General features: G+C 37.2%; 1 long non-coding RNA gene across 3 annotated transcripts in view; it reads left to right on the top strand.

Annotated features, from left to right (window-relative positions):
• The window catches only part of LOC141548286 (uncharacterized), a 370,078-nt gene that overhangs the window by 51,956 nt on the left and 298,454 nt on the right, over nucleotides 1–19,668 (top strand). For 2 of the 3 annotated variants that reach the window (XR_012483881.1, XR_012483880.1), the window contains exon 1: nucleotides 19,030–19,193. The exons of the other annotated variant lie outside the window; for it this stretch is intronic. This is a non-coding gene — a long non-coding RNA (uncharacterized LOC141548286). Of the gene's footprint in view, nucleotides 1–19,029; nucleotides 19,194–19,668 lie in introns of those variants that run through there. 3 annotated transcript variants of the gene reach the window in all.

Raw genomic sequence — 19,668 nt, 5'->3', positions numbered from 1 at the left:
AGCAGACTTGATGTCAAGACCTCCCATGACAGGAAGCCCCTTAGCTTTGCAGTCAGGGAGCCTGTTTCACCTTTAGACAAGATGTTTCCTTATATCTTCCTCTCGGCTACTAGTTCTGCCCCATGAGGCCAGAATGTTGAATGCAAAGCAATGTTCTATAATAACAAACTCAATTTTCTCATTGACTCTTGTATGAAATTGAAGATGTGTTCTCCTAGCAACAGAATCCTAGAATTTGAGCATTGTAGGGGTTAGGAGGGACCGTAAAGATCATCTCATCTACCTCCTCATTTTATAGATGAGGGGAAAAAGGTCCAGAAGGACAACTTGATTCAGGTCAGAAAGTGAGTTGTAGCAAAAACACATTTATGACCAGTGCAAATTATTAAAGCCATATAATTTTGAAAAATGCTAAGCCTTTTATGAAGATAATTAATACATAAACTGAAATATTTTTAAAATTATAGAATCTGAAGGTACTCATGACAGTAGCTAATGGTTACTATCAGATAGGTAGCTTGAGATGGAATGGAAGTATAGGCTCTACTGCCTATCCAATTTCATTGAGTTCTAGCCCACTCGAATCTGCCTTAATAGTTCTCACTGTTCAATCAAATTAATTTTGGTAAAAAGGTAAAAGGTAAAAAGCCCTTTTTCTAGAGGCTTCCCTCATCCCATACCACGTTATATGTTCTTTTGGTCCCTATTTTTATATGCATACATTTCCCCAACTCCTTGAGGGCAGGAACAATTTCATTTGCCTTTTGGCATCTTCAGTACTTGGCATAGAGTGGGGGTGGTCATACATGTTTGTTGAGTAATTAATTTTAGCTGCTTCTGAGATAATTTAAAAAGTTCATATAAATCAATCTATTTTAGGCGACTCTTATGATAACCCTTTGTCCAGAATTAGGCAGATCCCTTTATGGCATGTGATTTCACCAAGAGACCAATATTATTATACACTTTTCTGTCTTTCCCTTTACTCATTATTTTTAGTTGAAAACATTTTTATTATTAACACAGCCAATCAATCAACGAGCATGTATTGAGTGTCTAGGATGTATATGTCAGGTCTTATGCTAAGCGAGGGGGACACAAAGAAAAAATAATGAGTCCCTGACCTCAAAGGGTCGACATTTTAGTAAGGTGGCCAACATGGACATAACTAGGTATTCACAAGAGAAACAAACACAGACATGTGAATATACAAAGAAAAAAGGAGTATTAAAGAAGCTGTGGACTTCAGTTAACTATAGCGACATGCATTTTAACAAAGCGGTGACAAAATTTCTCTGACTTCCAAGTTCCCTGAAGGTTTTAGTTGAGTGCTAGTTCAAAGGGATTTCCATAATAAGTGGCAAATGCTGGAACAGGACAAATGTTTGTTTCTTAGTTTCTGCCAGTGCAGTCAGTCAAGCACAAAGTGACAGGGCTCAAGCCACTACTCCCAGACTCAGAATGTGTGCTGACTGCCACAGGTGGTTGTTACCTATTAACTTCTTCAATCTTTGACATTAACTTCTTCAATCTTTGACATTTCGTTGAGCCAGAATCAACTCTAATGAAGGGAGTTGTGCTTCTGTAGAAATGATTGAAGAATTTCTGGCAGAGCTCCTTTGGCCTTCTGTGTGTGTGTGTGTGTGTGTGTGTGTGTGTGTGTGTGTGTGTGTATGAGTGTGTTACTTGACCAAGTTGAGTAGGTCAATCTGAGCATAAGGCTTGACTAGAAAGATTGCCCAAAGAAAAGAAAATGTGCCTAATGTCCCTGACAAGATGCTGGTCCGATGTAGGATCAGCAGCCTCAAAAAAAAAAAAAAATGTGCCAGACCTGGAAGGCATACTTATCTTCTCAGTACCAGAAGGCAGGGCTAGGCCTGTAACTAAAAATATATCTTATCATGGGGATGCTGACTGGTTTTCTTTGTTTCAAGGAAATATTCAATGAGAAGGCACTCAAAGATCAGTCAATTAGGCATGTATTAAGCACCTACTATATTAGATATAGTATCTATATTATATATAGATTATATAGATTATATATAGATTATATATAGATTATATAGTACTATATTAGATATAGAAAGACAAAAGCATAATCTGCTCTACAACTCAAAGAATATATTGTAGTACATGGCTTTTTAGTTATATCCAAAATACAAACGTAAATATATGCCATCTAAAGGGAGCCCACATGCTTGGGAAAGCCATGCCATAAATGTGACTTGAGCTATATGTAGAAGGAAACCATGACTTCCACATGTCAGATATAATGAAAACAAACAAGGTAACATAACAGGCAACCACTGCAGATGCGTTAGGAGAAGGAGCATCATGCGGGAGGAACAGCCAATCAAGAAACATTTATTAAGCATTTAGTAGATACACACTGAGCACTGTGCCAAGTGCTAGGGATACAAAGAAAGACAAAACCAAAATTCCAGTTCTCAAAAAGCTGACATTCTCATTTGAGAGACATTATTCAAATAACTGGCTGGAGTACTGACTAAGTAGAGAGGAGTAATATGTAATGGGGATAGAAAGGTATAATAGTGACAAAATATTTAGGGCTTTAAATATCTTAAAGGAGAAGAGTTCATATTTGATCCTTGAGTTGATAGGGAACCTCTAGATTTTATGGGAGGGACTTAATCAGACTTGTGTTATAGGAAAACCACTTAGGTAGTTCTGTGGTAGTTAAATTAGCAAGGTAACAGGCCTGAAGCAGAAAGACCAATTAGAAAGCTATTAAAATATGAAAGCTAAAGAAAGCTAAAAAAAAAAAAAAAAAAAAAAAAAAGGAAAAAGAAAAGAAACCTAAAAAATATGATGGGACCTTGACCTAGGGTAAGGGCTATGTGAATAGAAATAAGGGGACATGAATAAAAAATGCTATGGAGGTAGAAATAAAGAAAACTACTTTATAACTGATTATATTTATGGGGCACATGTGAAGGCTTCTCAGGGAGGAGTAGAACCAAGAGTGAGCAAAAGATGAGCAAGGAATTATCACTCCCAAGTGGAAATGGCTCAGTTCTTTCATATATATTTTTTATTCTTTCACCTGATCTTCCTAACAACGCAATAATGGAGAGGCAATGGTGGAGATAGATATAATTGCCATACATTGTTGTCCCGAACTGTTTGTCTTAATAAAAACTGCTCACAATTTGTCCCAAGGCTTTAGGCAGATGAGACTATTTTTGCATACAGGTGAGCTGATCAAAAACTGTCTTGGGAGCTTTTGGATTAAAAACCAGCATAAAAAGTGCTATTCTCATAAATGGGAACAAACAGATGCAATCACAAGAGTGAACATATTCAAGTTCAACTTTTATTCCCATTCACCATTTTCATATACACCCTTTTAAAACCACAGCATCATTCTCCAAATCCTTGGGAACTCTCTAGAATATTAGGACACCCCTTGAAGACTGAAAAAGGCAAATTTGGGACCAAAGCCTGTCGCACAGCCTGTGGTATGTGTATAGAATTAATTATCCGTAGGAGGTAGGTAGAATCTTATGTAGCTTTTAAAAAATAGTTTCGTATAACTATGAATCTGTCATTTAGGAACATAAGGAAACTGAAATGTTTAGGGATCCTGACAACACATTACTCCTGTGAACACATTTTGTGATCCAATCAGACTAGCCTAATTATTTTTTCCCACACATGACATTCCATCGACTACCTCTATGATTTTGAACAAGTTATTCCCTATGGCAGTAATGCTCTTCCTGATCAACTTCAGGAACTCCAGGTTCCCTTCAAGGTTCACCTAATATACTACATCCCTCAAGCATCCTCCCCAGCTTCTCCTCATTTGCTAGTTCCCTACCATAAATGCACTTCTTCTTATATTCACCAGTGAATAGCACAGGATCAGAGCATTATAGATTTAGAGTTGGAAGAGACTTATAAAGTCATTGAGCCCATGCCCCTCAATCAGTTAGCACATTGTTATTATTGTTGTTCTTCCTTAGTTCAGAAGGGGACTGAGGACATCGTAGGGTGGGCCTGACTGGCACATTGATTGGATTTAAGTGAGGTAGAGGTGCATAAAGTCATCAGTTTCATTCTTACTTATAGAGTCATCAAGGGCCAGTGGCAAGCCAACTGAGGATGCAGTGGATGCAGTGGATGATCTTGGTGTCTTTGATGTCTGACCAAGTTCTAACCACTGCACAATACTTGCTTCATCTATCTTCATGATCATTGGAACATATTGTTGTCATCTGCTCATTCCACTGGAGCAGACACCCGTCCAACTCATCAATAGATAGGTTTGAGGCCTCTTGTTTACCCTCAACCTTGTTTATCTGTCTGCTGAGATAGTGTTATTGGGGTATGTCTGCTGCACCTTCTACAACTTCTTGGAGCCATAGGTGAATGTTGATTGCTAGGTGGACACCAAAGGCAGATGAACAGCGCTGGAAAAGGCTCAGCAAATCCTTACATCAGAGATGCCTGTCTTCTCTGAACATCCCATAAATCCTCACACAGTTATTAAGTACCTGTTGTATGCCAATTATTGTGCTCAGATTAGCTATCAAAGACAAATGTGCACTCTCCCCTGCCATTAAGAAACATAGCCATCAAAGGTATCCTAAGGCATTCAGAGATGATGGGACTTGGGCTGTGTTACTAGGCCAGTTTTGTAGCTCCTCAAGTCAGTTATCCATCCATTACACCAGCTTCTCTGGTTCATGATTTCCCTGTCCATAAAACAAGAGATTTAAATGAAGTAAGTTATAAAATCTTTTCCAGTTTAGAAACTATAATCCTATTAGCCTATTTCCCATTACATACCCATGAGTAAACTGAGGGCTAGGAAAGAATGATTTGCCCACAGGAAAACAATGAATTAATATCAGAACTGAGAGTAGAGGCCAAGAATTCTTACTCTTAGACTCCTGCTTTTATACAATTTTGGTCTTCTATCCCAGAACCAAATGGATTCTCTACTAGGACACTCCTCAGCTGGCCTGACAAATCACCAAATTTCAATAATCCACATACATACATATGTATGTGTGTGTGTATACATATATATATATATGTGTATATATATATATATATATATATATATATATATATCACTTTTGACGGGATTAAAAAAGGGGGAGTAGTATAATGTCTTACAAAGATATACTAATATAAACAAATTTAAAATTAGAATGGGAGAAGTCTTTTGAGTAAATATCAGTAAAGGAAAGGTGAGAAAAGTGAAACTGCCCTTGAAGTATACAGCAGACCACTGGGACAGAAAGAGAAAACAGCATTTGAGAAATAGAGCCCAAGCCTGCTCCATGGATACAGTATGGTAATGATGTGGCTAACCTCTGGGGAAAGGGAAGAGAGACTGGTCTCCACCAAAATTCCTCTCCAGTTTTCAAATGCAACATTGGTTAGATCAGAGCCTTACATTTAGAACTTTCTAGTCTTGTTTTTTTCTTTTCTTTCTTTCTTTTTTTTTGCAAATATTTTACTTCATGGAATGCAAGGACTGACAAGAAAGTGTCCTTGGAGCTGAGACAGAAACAAGACTCACTGAGGTGGGTGGGGGACTGACTATCTCTCTTCAGAAGCCCACATGAATACAGAACAATGGGGATCAGTCAAGACAAGGAAAGAATACTTGATATGCAAGTACAATAAGGTCGTTGCCAAGACAACCTAAGAGTCAGCTCCCCCAAAGCTTGGAGGGGACATTTGAAGGACTTTGACAACCAATGTGTGCCAACACTGTTATAATGAGGTCAAAAAGCAACTGCAGCAGGACATGCCGGGCTCTTGTTGGAATGACATTTGGAGAGGAATGTGCAATGCTCTTGAGTATCATGGCACAGGAAGGATGATAAAATGTGATTTGGTGAATATAATATCCTAGATTTCTAAAAGAAGACAGAATTGAGCTCTGCTATACACTGGGGAGTCCGGTCACCATAGCTGCTTGCCAAAGCTATGGAGGCCAAGAAAACATGGAGCTGAATCTAATTTCCTTTATACTATTACTGACTCTGATCCCAGAGGAGGGAGGGGTGGGGATCAACAGGAGACATTTGCTGGAGCTCTCTTTATGTCAAAAAACAGGGCAGCCAATACTCTCTTGACTTGCCTTAATGATCATTTGATCCTCCCAACGCCCCAAAGAATAGAAAGGCTATTTTGGATATGATTCTCACCAACACAGAAGTCATGAAGTCCATTCTCTTGAATAATGGAAACCTAGGGGAAGCAAAGGAAAGTGATCATTGCATCTTTGAATTTGTGAAGGAAAAGAAGAGGGAAGTCTGACACGAATCTAATATCTGGAGACAGGAAAGTTTAAAAGGATTCAGAGAAAGGATAGTTATGATCCTGTGGGCTAAAATTCTCCAGAGGAAGTCAGATGAGTCTGGAGAGGAAATTCTTAAGAAATTCTTAAGGGAATTCAAAGGGAAACAATTCTGATGAAAAGGAAAAAGAAATTATTGAAAGTAACCTGTGTGGATGATATTGTGACTCAGTGACATTACCACCCCCACAGAGCATTTTCTTATTAAGTATAGTTGATTGATTCATTTTCTAGGTTATAAAGAATGATCTTTGGTGAAAAGAAAGTGAATTTAAACACCTCTGACAATTTCCCTCATCAGGGAGGTGGTTGATATATTAAATAAAGACACTACAGGTCATTTGGGAAGGTCCTGTTACTCACCATGCATTTTTATGTATCTGCTATTGACCAGGCACTGTGCTATGTTATGAGAATACATAAATAAGAATAAAATCTGAGTAGTACCAATCATAGGATCCCGGATCTAGAAGAGATCTCAGACATTTTGCACTGAGACCCAGGTGGTTGAATGGATTGAAAGCTACTTCTTGTGCTAGAGAATAGATTAATTCTGAGAAGGTTTTCTAAAAATAGCTAATTGCACTAGGTGCTTCAATGGATTGAGAGCTAGACCTGGAGTCAGGAATATCTGAGTTCAAATGTGACCTCACACACTTACTTCGCTGGGCAAGTCACTTAACCTCTTTTTGCCTTGATCAACTAGAGAAGAAAATGAAAAAAACAAACAAACAAACAAACAAAGACAAAACCACTCCAGTATTTTTGCCAAGAAAGCCTCATGGCCAATATGTTCCAAGAGGTCACAAAGAGTCAGACACAACTGAATTACAACCACAAAAGCATAAGGGTCCTTAAACTGAAGTCTCTGAATTTATTTCTTTAAAAAATATTTTGGCCTGAAACTGAACAGAACCACGAGAACATTGTATATAGCAACTGTAAGATTATGGGATGATCAACTGTGTGATGGACGGAGCTCTTCTCAAAAATGAGTTGATTCAGGTCTGAGATGCAGAGAGCCATCTGCATCCAGAGAGAAGACTATGGTACTGAATGTGCATTGCAACATTGTACTTTCACCTTTTTGTTCTTGCTGTTTGCTTGGTTTTTTTTGTCATGTTTTTTCCCTTTTGATCTGATCAGCATAAAGAATGGGAAAATATGTTTACAAGAATTGCACATGTTTTAACCTCTATCAGATTGCTTGATGCCTTGAGGAAGAGTGGGGAAAGAGTGGAGAAATATTTGGAATGCAAGGTTTTGTAAAGGTGAATATTGAAAACTACCTTTGCATGTATTTGGAAAAATAAAATAATATAAGAATATTTCGATTACTGTATTTCTTTTTTATATTAAACAAATATTTATTTGCAGGACTCCACAAAATACAATTATGGTCATGCTGCAGCCATGATTATAGAAATGTATGACTGGTTTTTGTTTTGTTTTTCGTAAATATGTTTTTTATTTTTTTAATGATAGCTTTTTATTTTCTAAATACATGCAAAGATAGTTTTCAACATTCAGCCTTGCAAAACCTTGTGTTCCAATTTTTTTCTCCCTCCTTTTCCCCCACCTCCTCCCCTAGATGGCAAGTAATACAATATATGTTAAACATATGCTATTCTTCCACACATGTTTCCATAATTATCATTCTGCACAAGAAAAATCAGATGAACAAGGAAAAAATGAAAAAGAAAACAAAAAGCAAACAACAAAAAGTGAAAATATATACTATTTTGTGATCCACACTCAGTCCCCACAGTCCTTTCTGTGGATGCAAATGGCTCTCTCCATCACAAGTCTATTGGAATTGTCCTGAATCACCTCATTGTTAAAAAGAGCCAACTCCATCACAGCTGATCATCACATAATCTTGTTGTTGTGGTGTGCAATTTTCTCTTAGTTCACTCAGCATCAATTCCTGTAAGTCTCTCCAGGACTCTCTGAAATCATCCCGCTGGTCATTTCTTACAGAACAATAATATTCCATAATATTCATATACCACAATTTATTCAGCTATTCTCCACTTGATGGGGCATCCACTCAGTTTCTAGTTTCTGGCCACTACAAAGAGGGCCGCCACAAACATTCTTGCACATACAGGTCCCTTTCCCTTCTTTAAAATCTCTTTAGGATACAAGCCCAGTAGAAAGGCTATTGGATCAAAAAGGATATGCACATTTTGATAGCCCTTTGGGCATAGTTGATAACTGTATTTCAATATGATTGGTTTCCTTTGTAATCGCCTTTGTAATTACAAACATAAGTCTGAGAAAGGATTCACAGACTTAATAAGATCTTCATAGGAGGCCAAAACACAGTGAAGAAGCCCTGGCCTAGTATGACTTGAAGGCATGTCACTGTTAAGATTAAAGTATCTGCTTTAAAATTCATCAGTAAATGGCCAACCAATTTTGTAATCCATGAAATATCAAAAGTATGAGTGACAAAAGGTCACAAATAAGCTACTTGGCATTCCATCTCCCACCTCCAGCCTTTTGCATAGGTTGTCACATATTTCTGAGATGTTCTCTCTCCTCACTTTTGCCTCTTGGAATCCCTGTGTCCTTCCATAGTTCAAGGGCTGGTTCCTAAAAGAAACCTTTCCTGATGCTCCCAGTTAGGACTCCAACTCAAATCAATTGAATTGAGAATAAAAAATAGGCTTCAATCCTGTCCAGGGAAAAGAAAGTTCTTCATTTGTACATAAGCCATTTTATTTAGGCACCAATGATTAGGATACAAAAGGCTGTATATTCAAGTTTCCTGAGCTTAATAAAAACATACCTTGAAACTTAGATTCTTAAACCATGGGTTGAGACTTCATATGGGGTCTCGTAACTGAATGTAAGGGTCAAGGAACTGTGATTTATTGTCAATCAGTTTTCGATGTATATACCTATTTTATATATCTATATGCCCAGAGTCAAATAAAAGTTTCTTGGGTGCAAAGGGGTCAGAAGTGAAAAAAAGTTTAAGAACAATTACTTCTCTTTGCTATGATTCTATATAAACTACATAACCTTTTGCTCTAGGATCTGATTTAGGACTGGGGATATGCTCCATGGTAAAAATCATAAATTGACCTTCTAGTTTATAAAACATTTTCATGTGAGTTTGCTTAGGGTGAATCAATTTCCTAGCATCTGATCACCCTTGGGTGTACTGAGAAATCAATTTCTAACTCTGTAAGGCTGAGGGCCAGGCCAGAAGTCAAAGAACAAGGTCGTGGCCTTCCCTATGGTATTAGGGCATGGATAAGGCTCAGAGCAATAAGAGAAGTGGACTGAGAGCTTTGAACTACTTGTCAGAAACAGATGAAAATGCCATTGTTTCCAAGGTATAATGATCAGTTCTGGAACACATCTTGTTTCAGAAATATTTTAATGGAAAAGTTTTACTTTATTGATATATCTTTAAGTAATCATAATTATATGTTTAATTTATACACAAATTAAATAAATGTCTTTTCAAACTTGTTTTAATTGTTTTCTTCCTGATAATATCAACAAGAGAAATCATATTAATGCTTGCCGCAATTTAAATTTCATTTAATGGGTTCCAAAATTTAATGAGTGCCAATTCATTCAAATGCTATACAGAAAAATAAAATTGGAAGGACCATAAGAGGTAATCTAGTCATAGGATTATAAATTCCAAGCTGGAAGAGATCTTTGAGGTAATAAAAGCTAACCCCTTCATTTTACAGAAGAAGCAACCTAGGGAAGGTCATATAGCTAACAAATATATGAAGCAAGAGTCAAATACAAGTCTTTCTGACTGTGCTTGTAGTACTCAATTTACTCAGTATCACTCTGTGATACTGGGTTAGGCATAACTTCTCTAACCTTGATTTTTTCATTTATAAAATAAGATTAAACTTGCTTTAAATCACAGGGTTGTTCTGAAAAATTAATTTCATGATCTCACAAAAGTTCTATGTAAATCATTAAGAACTATAGAAAATCAGTTATTATTATCATAATTCCCTTTTCTCTCAATATGTTCTTATCAGTCCTTTTTGTCCCATATATACCCACACAATCCATCATTGCCATCATTTTTATCCTTCTTCTTGCCTTATCCACACACAGTCACAGTCTCTTTGTCTTCTACTTTATCCTAGTTAGACCACATCTGGAAAACGGGGTGTAACATTTTGAGAAGGCCATCTCTATGTGAGGCATAAAACAGAGATATATACTTGCCAAAGATACTTGACAGTCTTATGGATGCTATCCAACTCATCATCCAAGTGAAAGAAGGATTCTAAATAGATGATGAGGTCCTCCAGATGTTAGCAGATGATATAGTGGTGATTGCATTGTGCCTCAGAACACCGCAAAGCCTCCCAAATGTGACTATAATCACTTACAAGAGTTTGGCCCAATTATCCACACAGGAAAAACCAAGCAAATGAAGAATGCCTATTGGCCAGACTACAATATGCAATTGGATGAACATCCTACAGAGTTGGCTCACTATTACGTTGACCTTGGACAAACACTTCTGTGTGCAGAATTGACCAAGAGGAAGAGAGGAGACTAGATTGTACTTGGAAAACTGTGCATTACCTTCAATAACCCTGAGCTTCTTCCTGAAAGAAAAACTTATCTTTTATTATGAAAATATTTTTATAATTCTACCTTTACACCCCTTAAAGATGTCTTGATAGATCAAGATGTTTTATGCATTTTTTAAAGTTATTTTGGATAGAATTAGTCTTTTCATTATGACTTCCTGGATTTTGTTATGCTACATAGAAAAAAATCTAGATAGCATTATGGATGGAACTCGGGGCCTGGTGTCTTGACTTGAATTCAAATTAGCCTCAGATAGTTACTAGATGTGTGACTGCCGGCAAATTACTTAATCTTTTGCTATCTTAGTCTCCTCAGTTGTAAACAGAAGATGGTAATAACACCTACCTTCTAGAGTTGTGAGGATCAAATGAGATAATATTTATAAAGCATTAGCATGGTGTTTGGCACAAATTAGATACTTAATAAATGCTTTCCTTCCTTTTGATTTTTGAATCTCACCACTTCATGAAAACTCTCATTGTCTCAATTAGTTTCTTTTCCAGTTTTCTAAGATTTTCTAAGTAAGTCATCATGCTGTCAGCAAGTAGGGATAGTTTTTGCCACTTCTTTTCCTCTCTTTATACCTTCCATTCTCTTGTCTCACTAGTGTTACTAGAACTTCTAGAAATATATCAAAACAAAATGGAAAGACATCCTTGCATTACTCCTACATTTATTGGGAAGGTTTCCAAAGGCAGCTGGTAGCCCAATGGATAGCAAATGAGTTTGCGAATCCCTATGCTATCCATTGGGCTACCAGCTGCCTTTGGAAACCTTCCAAACATTTATGGGGCCCGCCGGGTTATGGCAAATAGGCTGAGGGGCAGAGACAGAGTGTGAGTTTTTGTTTTTACTATAATCCGGCCCTCCCACAGTCTGAGGGACAGCGAACTGGCCCCCGATTTCCAAAGTTTGAGGACCACTGGAGCATTGAACCTAGAGTCAGGAAGATCCAAGTTCAAATTCAGTCTTAGACACTTACTAGGTATGTGACACCGTGTATTTCACCTATCTCTACCTTGCAGGATTGTTGTGATTATCAAAGAGATCATATTAATTAAAATGCTTACAGCACCTAGCTCATAGTAGATGCTACATAAATGCTTATTCCCCTCCCCTAATGTTTTTCTATTACATATGATACTAGCTTATGGTTGTAGATATGGGCTTCTTAAAGATCTTTGAAACAGATCCCTTTATGTGTTGTATAGGGATTTAGTGAAAATTATGTATTGCATTTCATGAAAAATGTTTTTCTATTTCTATTTCTATGTGATTTTTGGATACTTTTGTCTTTAAGATCATTAATTATTCTTTGTTTTCCTAATGTTGAATCATCTTTGCATCTCTAATGTGTCTCCTTCAAACATAGTGAGTATTTGCTGTAGTCTTTTTGCTAGGATTTGAGTTTGAAAATTTAGAATTTGCATTCATTATGATGTTAGTCTTCAATTCTTTTCCCTTATTTTAGCCTTCCCTGGTTTAGGTACAAAGACCATGATTATCTCATTAAGGAGGGCTGGTTGAGTGTTGTCTTTTTGTAATATAGTTACAAATTGTTCTTTAAGAATTCAGTAATGATATTCTGAATATTCTTCTAGAAGAAGGATTGTTGTCCCTTGATTAGTCCCTTTACAGCTAGTTTATTTTCACTTTCTGAAACTAGATCACTCAAGATCTCTATTTGGGAATGTTAAATTTTTAGGTAATTTTCTCTTTGTTTTATTCCAGTTTGCTGTAAAATTACTTTGCATAGTATTTCACATCTATAAAATGGCAACATGATCTCTATCCTTTCATCTCTCAATCCTGTAGTAGTTTCATCCTCCAAACTGAGAGTCACTGGTTTCATTGTATTCCTTTCTCATTATAAGTATAATGCTCTTTCCACATTCATTTTAATGCCTTTTGTTGATACCTTGAATCTTTACATCACAATCATTTCTTCCCTTACTTCCAGATTTAGCAATCTCTTGTGACAAAAAATAAAAAAATAAATAAATTTGGAAACAGAGATTACCTATGATAATGTATTCAATAGTCTGTCCTAGTATTCCTCCACTTATCTGCCACGAGAGAGAAGGCATTTGTTTTGTTCTCCCATCTTTGAAGTAGTTTTAAATTACTCATAGTTTATCTTTCTTTTCATAATGTCTTCATTTGTATTGTTTGTCATTTTGTAAATTAATATGTTCTTTTTGCTCTGCATCCATTTATCTGTGCATTCCAACGTTTCTCCAAATTCCTCATAGTTGTCATTTGTCATTCCATCACATTCATATACCACAGTTTGATCTACAGTTCCCCAATTAATTGAAAAGCATTCACTTTGTTTCCAATTCTTTGCTATTTCAGAGTATTGCTATAAATATTTTCGTTACATTAGTGCTTTGTTTCTGATGTCGACTTCCTTGATATATTTCTCCGGTAGTGGGATAGTTGCATCAAAGGATAGGTACGATGTAGCCCTTCCTTTTTTTGTATCATTTCAAATTCAAATGCAGAATTATTGGACCACTCACTACTCGACCAATGGTGCATCAGTGTTTCCTACAGTCTCTCTAACATCAATTACTCTCACTGTTTATCTTCTCTGCAAATGAGTAGGGGATGCAGTAAAACCTCAGAGTTTTAATGGGCATATTCTTACTATTAGTAATTTGGAGTATGTTTTCAGGTGGTCATTGATAGATTCTTTTGAAAGCTACTTGTCTCCTTTGACCACTTACCTATTAGAGAACGGTTCTTGCTTTCATATAATTTGTGCCCAGACATTTTGGCTATTGGACTCTTCTTGGTGTTATTTGATGCAAAGGTTTTTTCCCACTACTTTACTATTTCTCTTTTATCTATATTCTTATTCCAACACAAAAAATCTCTCCATGTGAATTTCCAATTTTCTCCTATCCATATTCATATTCTAACACATAACAATCTCTCCATGTCAATTTCCAATACAACAGCAAAATCTGAAGCCAGATCTTCTGCTTCCAAGTCCTCATGGGGTACTTGCATTATTTCAATCAAAGAACCCAGCTGAAATGACTCAAGATCCCTGTTTTCCTTCAATATAAAAATATTTTGTCTCTGCGTGATGGAGATACAGATACAGCCAGTCAGCGTGCTATTTACTGGGGCTCTGGATGTCCTTCTCAATGAGATATGAATAATAATTATCAAGTGGAAAGCACCTTAAGGAGTCCCTCTCAAATAAAGCACAAGGAGAGATGGTTGCATTGATGACAGTTGATTAATAGAGCTATCTTGCTACATATATTTAAAACACGGGAACATATCAAGAAGGCAAATAGTCATGAAAATTGCTATGAAAATATATTGCCCATTGAAATCCATCCAAGCTAAGCAGCCATCCCAGGATTGCTGATGTGGCATTGCTAAAGAAGTATGGGAGATAACATTTCTGATGATTCTTTCTCTATAAAAGCCTTGCTCGGCACCAGCAGAATGCCAACATTTCCATTGACATGTTCACACTAGAGCTCTGTATTTTTTTTTTTTGCTCTCCCGCTGTAATTACTTAGAAGAAAATTAGTGCCATAAAGTGGCCCATTTATCTTCTCATAGTGTTCTTCCCATTTTTGATCCAGCATTTATGAGCTTGCCTTCAGCCAGCAGTTTATTATTATCCATTTATAAGCAGCCAACAAAATAGTAAATTATGCATTTGAAAGCCCTGCTGGCTGACATTTTTAAAGTTCACTGGACATTTTTTTTTCCTAGAGTCGAAATTTGCTGTGAGCACTTGAGGTCTAAAATCCGATTCCCATTTAGATGTCATTGAGACGTAAGTGTGATGAGTTCTCATTAATATTTCATTGCCAGAGTGTGCTATCCTTTGACACTACCATCTCAGATTCATTTGTCCTCCATTGAAAGTGCAACCTGGAATAAGATAGGTGTAATCCAATGGGTGCATTAAGCCTGATTGTGTATCACTAGCTTCACAAAGAAAACAGTAAATGATGTATTAATTAATTTACAAGTACGTACCATTAGCTCAGTACTTAGAGCCATATGTAGCTGTGTGCACATATCATTTTGCCATTAGGCCTAAAAATTAATTATCCACTTTGCCAATAAATATGGAAATGTTCAAAAGGATCAGCTCTCAAAGTGGTGGGTGGTTTAAGTTTTATTAAGGGGCTCTAGAATAATATATGCACCCGCATTACTCTCAATTATGAAGAAGCAAGGAGCCTTGTTGATGTGCCCACTACCAGAAGCCTTTTGAAGATACTGTAAGTAATGAAGCATTTGGAATGCAACAGCTGTTGTAACATTTTCTTCCACTGTTTGATTGGGCTCATTGCCCAAATCTAGTTTGTACTATGGTTATCTAGATGTGGGGAATGAAACCAACAAGGGAGAACGTAAGACTGTCGGTACGATGATTTCTTGCATAATATATGTTTCATGTATTCCCATATGGTTTTACTAGCCATGTCTATTATTTCCCAGACCCAAATTCCCTTCCCTGACCACCATTCTCCTATATGTATTCTCTCTGTTACTAAAATATAAAACAGAAATTGTCTCATTTTTGTTTTACTTTCTAATGATTACCAAAGAACAAATGCTTAATATATGATTTTCCAACCATTTGTCCATTTATGCATTCATTCATTCATGTCTAAGATGGCACCAAGGCAAACAGTCAATCACTGTATCTTCACTCAGGAAGTGTCTTCTGGAGTTTTTCCATACTTTTCCATAGCTTTGAATATGACATGATAGTCCAGTTGACAGCATTTCCACTACAACTTTCAACTCCCATCCAAGTGAATCATAATATAAGACCTCTCCTGGATGAGATAATAAACAAAATTTTTTTTGGCATTCAGAGAATGCCATTGTGAATTTTAGGTTACTTTGAATAAAAAAAATCAGTTGAAGGTGACAAAATCGTTGGAGTTTTCCAGATGGACTTTGGGAGAAAATTAAAGATGGCAACGATGCCACAAAACATTTCCAGTGAACTGCCAGTTACTGCCCATATTGTACTTGGGTTGTAGAGATACTGCCTTAGGTTACACACTCTACCTGAGTTCTCCACTAGGAGCAATGGCAGACAATGAGGCTCTGTAGGGGTTGCCTACTACTGTGGAGATGTCTTTCAAGAAGATTTATATGACAGACAGACAGATGCCTTGTTTGTTTTCCTGGCTGTAAGCTATTTATCCCGCCTACCTGTCACAGTTAAAGTACTTTCAATTCTGGAGAATGTCAATGCCTATCTGGAGCATATAGTCTCCTGCACGTTTGGGGTCCTTAATAAATATTAAAGAACTTCAGTCTATGCAGGTTGCCATATTTCAGCAGCTGTCATCCTAGCTGCCATCTATAACATGTCACCAGCTCTGTCTTTGAATATATGGAGAAAGAAATACAATAAATTGGGAACTAACTTCGTTACCTTTATTTTCATCAACTTTTCAAGAGCATCCCAAGGTCTTTTCTCCAACTTTTCTGAGAAGTTCTAGATGGGAGAGCAGGAGGGGGGATGGAGGAGGATGGCAGATAAAACACCTCAAGTGATTCAATCCATTAAGCATTGCTTATGCATCTGCTACATGCCAGGCCCTGTGTCTGGCATTGAAGATATAAAGATAAAATGAAAGCTCCAGGAGCTGACTTTTGACTGGGGAGGAGAGTGGGAGAGAAGGAAGGGAGTTTAAACTCCTAAATAAACAAGTATATACAACTTTGTTTTCAGAGGGAGACACTACTATTATGTTGTAGCTTCTGAGCTGAGGCTTGAGGGAAGACAGAGCTTCTAAGAGGTAGAGGTGAGGAAAATGTACAACCCAGGAAGAGCACAAAAGCATGGAGACTGGAGATGAAATGTTCTGTAGAGAAAAAAGCAGATTGGCCAGTTTGTCAGAAAATGAAGACACATATATAATAATCTTAGCAAGGGAGGATCATAAAATAAACGGTTTGGAGCTAGACTCCAACCAACAGATAAGGAAATGTAGACATAAAGAGACTGGCCCAGGGTGGTACAACTATTCAGAATCAGAGGATAGAACAAGATTGTGAAGGGCTTTAAATGCCCAGATGAGAAGTGTGTGTTTTATCCTAGAATCACTGAAGCTTTGCGTGCAGGAAAATGAAATGGTCAGACTAGTACTTTAGACAGATTATTCTACAGATGAATGGAGGATACGTAAGATGAGGGGGGCAATGGAAAACAGGATTCCAAAGACTGTTCCCATTTCTCTAACCTTCTTTGCTACCAGACACCATGCCCTTCACCTAATTAAAGATGTTTTGCTTCATTAAAATTGTTGTAAATAGCAGCTGCATCTCTGTGTGAACACATGCACTCTTCCATTTTAATCTCAGGTAATCAACGAGCAAACACTAGGTAGTTTATCAGGCCATAGAGGAGATTAGAGACTAAACAGGTTCCAGAGCGTCACTACTCCTATCGTAGCTACAAATGTGGATGTCCAAAGTCTGTTATTCTCAATCTGACAAATGTGCACGATTTGCATTATTTCTAATTTTTGGGGGGGAAATCAAGCCATCTCAGCACAAAAAGGTATTTGGACACTCTCAAAAAAAAAAAAAAAAAAAAAAAAAAAAAAGGAAAAGGAAAAAAAAAGAAGTGACACTTGTATTTTTACCAACAAAAGCCATAAACAGGGCCCCATTGGCTGTAAGCATTTCTCAAAGTTCTTCTGCCCGAAACTCTTTTCTTTTTCCCCTTAATGCCCAAGATCGTGCTACTGGGGGCAGTGAGGACAAAGAGTAAGTCTCATACTGTATAACCATCTTCTGAGCTCTGAACTTCATTCTGAGGGTGGGAGTGGCTGTTTTTCTCCTTTATTTGAATAAAGGGCTGGTTTTCTTGTGTATTTCTTGACCCACTGTTAAATGAGTAAATGTGCCTCACTTCCCAGAAAGTGCCTCAAAATTGAATTTATTAACATATGGAACAATTGAAAGACAGACATAGAAAGTTCGAGCACACGTAAACTCCTCTTGGTGATGGATTAGGGGAGTTCACTGCAGACCTTGAAAAGCCAGATACAGATGGCACTTGAGAACTATAATGCATATAATTGAGGTAACAAATGTTTGCCCATGTAGTGATTTTGGATTTGAAAGGACAGGGAGAGAGGGGCAGCTAGGTGGCGCAGTGGATAGAGCACCAGCCTTGAATTCAGGAGGCCCCAAGTTAAAATCTGGTCTCAGACACTTAACACTTCCTAGCTGTGTGACCCTGGGCAAGTCACTTAACCCCAGCCTCAGGGAAAAAAAAGAAAAATAAAGAAAGGACAGGGAGAGATCATGGAAACATAGGAGACAGGGGCAGCCCTAGGACTTAGCATGTCAACAAATTTGTATTAAGTACCTACTATGCATCATGTAATGTGCCAAGAAAGGCAAAATCAGCCCCTGCTCTCAAAGACCTTTAAATCTAATGGATAACATTAGCTAACTTTTCTGCATTGCTGTAAGGTTTATAAAACAAAAACCCTGGACTGGAAGTTTTGTCTTGAAATACTATCTTTGCTACATTTTAGCTGTGTGATCAAAGACAAAGCTCCCTAATACTCTAGTTCAGAGCTTCTTGAACTTTTCTTTTTTTTCCCCACTCAGAACCCCTTTTTGCCAGAGAAACTTTCATGTGACCCCAGGCATATAAAGTATATAAAATAGGTATACAATTCAAACATTTACTGGTAGTAAATCTTAATTTCACGACTTACACATTCAGTTACAAGCCTCCATATTCACAGTTTAAGAAACTGGGCTCTAGGTACTCTTTAAAACTCTGAGTTTGAAAGGATCTCCTAAGTTGCATTGGTGAAGTATAGGCCTACATTATAGGCCCAGAATGCTATTTCCTTCCCTTCCTTCCCACAAACCTCACATAATTAAAATATATAACTTTCAAAAAGGAATTTCAGAGAAATCAGAAGTTTAGAAATGTCAACAACTTGTAAGTTAATCATTGTTTTTACTTAGCCAAATCATCCATCCATGTCTCCATTATGCAACCCACTATGCATCAGTCATCCATTCCATTTAACAAACATTGTTTAAATAGCACAAGGTAACAGGCATTGTGCTAAGTTCTCAGGGTTTAAAGGAAACACAAAGCCAAGACCTGTCCCCTGAAAAAACATCACTTCTCCTTGAAGGAGCGACCATATACCTATCACCATTCCACTTCCAGTAGTAGCATCAAATGAGATAAAGGGAATGATGACGATGTTTGGAAAGCAGTAAGGTAAGTAAAAGATAAAGTCCTTTTATGAAATTTTGTGTAAACCTGTAATTTCATTGATATATAGAACTTCCAGGGTAGACCCCCTACTCTTCAGCACTTTAGAGTCACAGTCAGCTAGGGTATTTAGAACTTCATGACTTTGTCAGTCACACAACTAATATTAATGCTATATGTTAGGTCTCCCTAACTTTTCTATATCTACTAGGCCAGCAGGTAATGCCTCCCAAGGTACTGTTTTCTTTGTTTCAAAACTGATTTCATAGGTGTCGGGAATACCCAGTGAGGATACTTCTACTAATTCAAATCCGAAGCTATTTTGCAATGCTCACTCCTAAGAGAGTCTTCTGAAATGCTAAAGGTGACATTACGTGCCCCAAGTCACACAATATATGTCAGAGACAACAATACTTGATCCCAAGTCTTGTGGACTTCTAATTTCAGTCTCTATCTGGAACACTTCAGGTATTATTTACAC

The sequence above is a fragment of the Sminthopsis crassicaudata genome, chromosome X, assembly GCF_048593235.1.
Source record: "Sminthopsis crassicaudata isolate SCR6 chromosome X, ASM4859323v1, whole genome shotgun sequence".
In the NCBI taxonomy this organism is placed as follows: Eukaryota; Metazoa; Chordata; class Mammalia; order Dasyuromorphia; family Dasyuridae; genus Sminthopsis; species Sminthopsis crassicaudata.
Note: the sequence above shows the minus strand (reverse complement) of the source record. Positions and strands in the feature narration are given on the sequence as shown.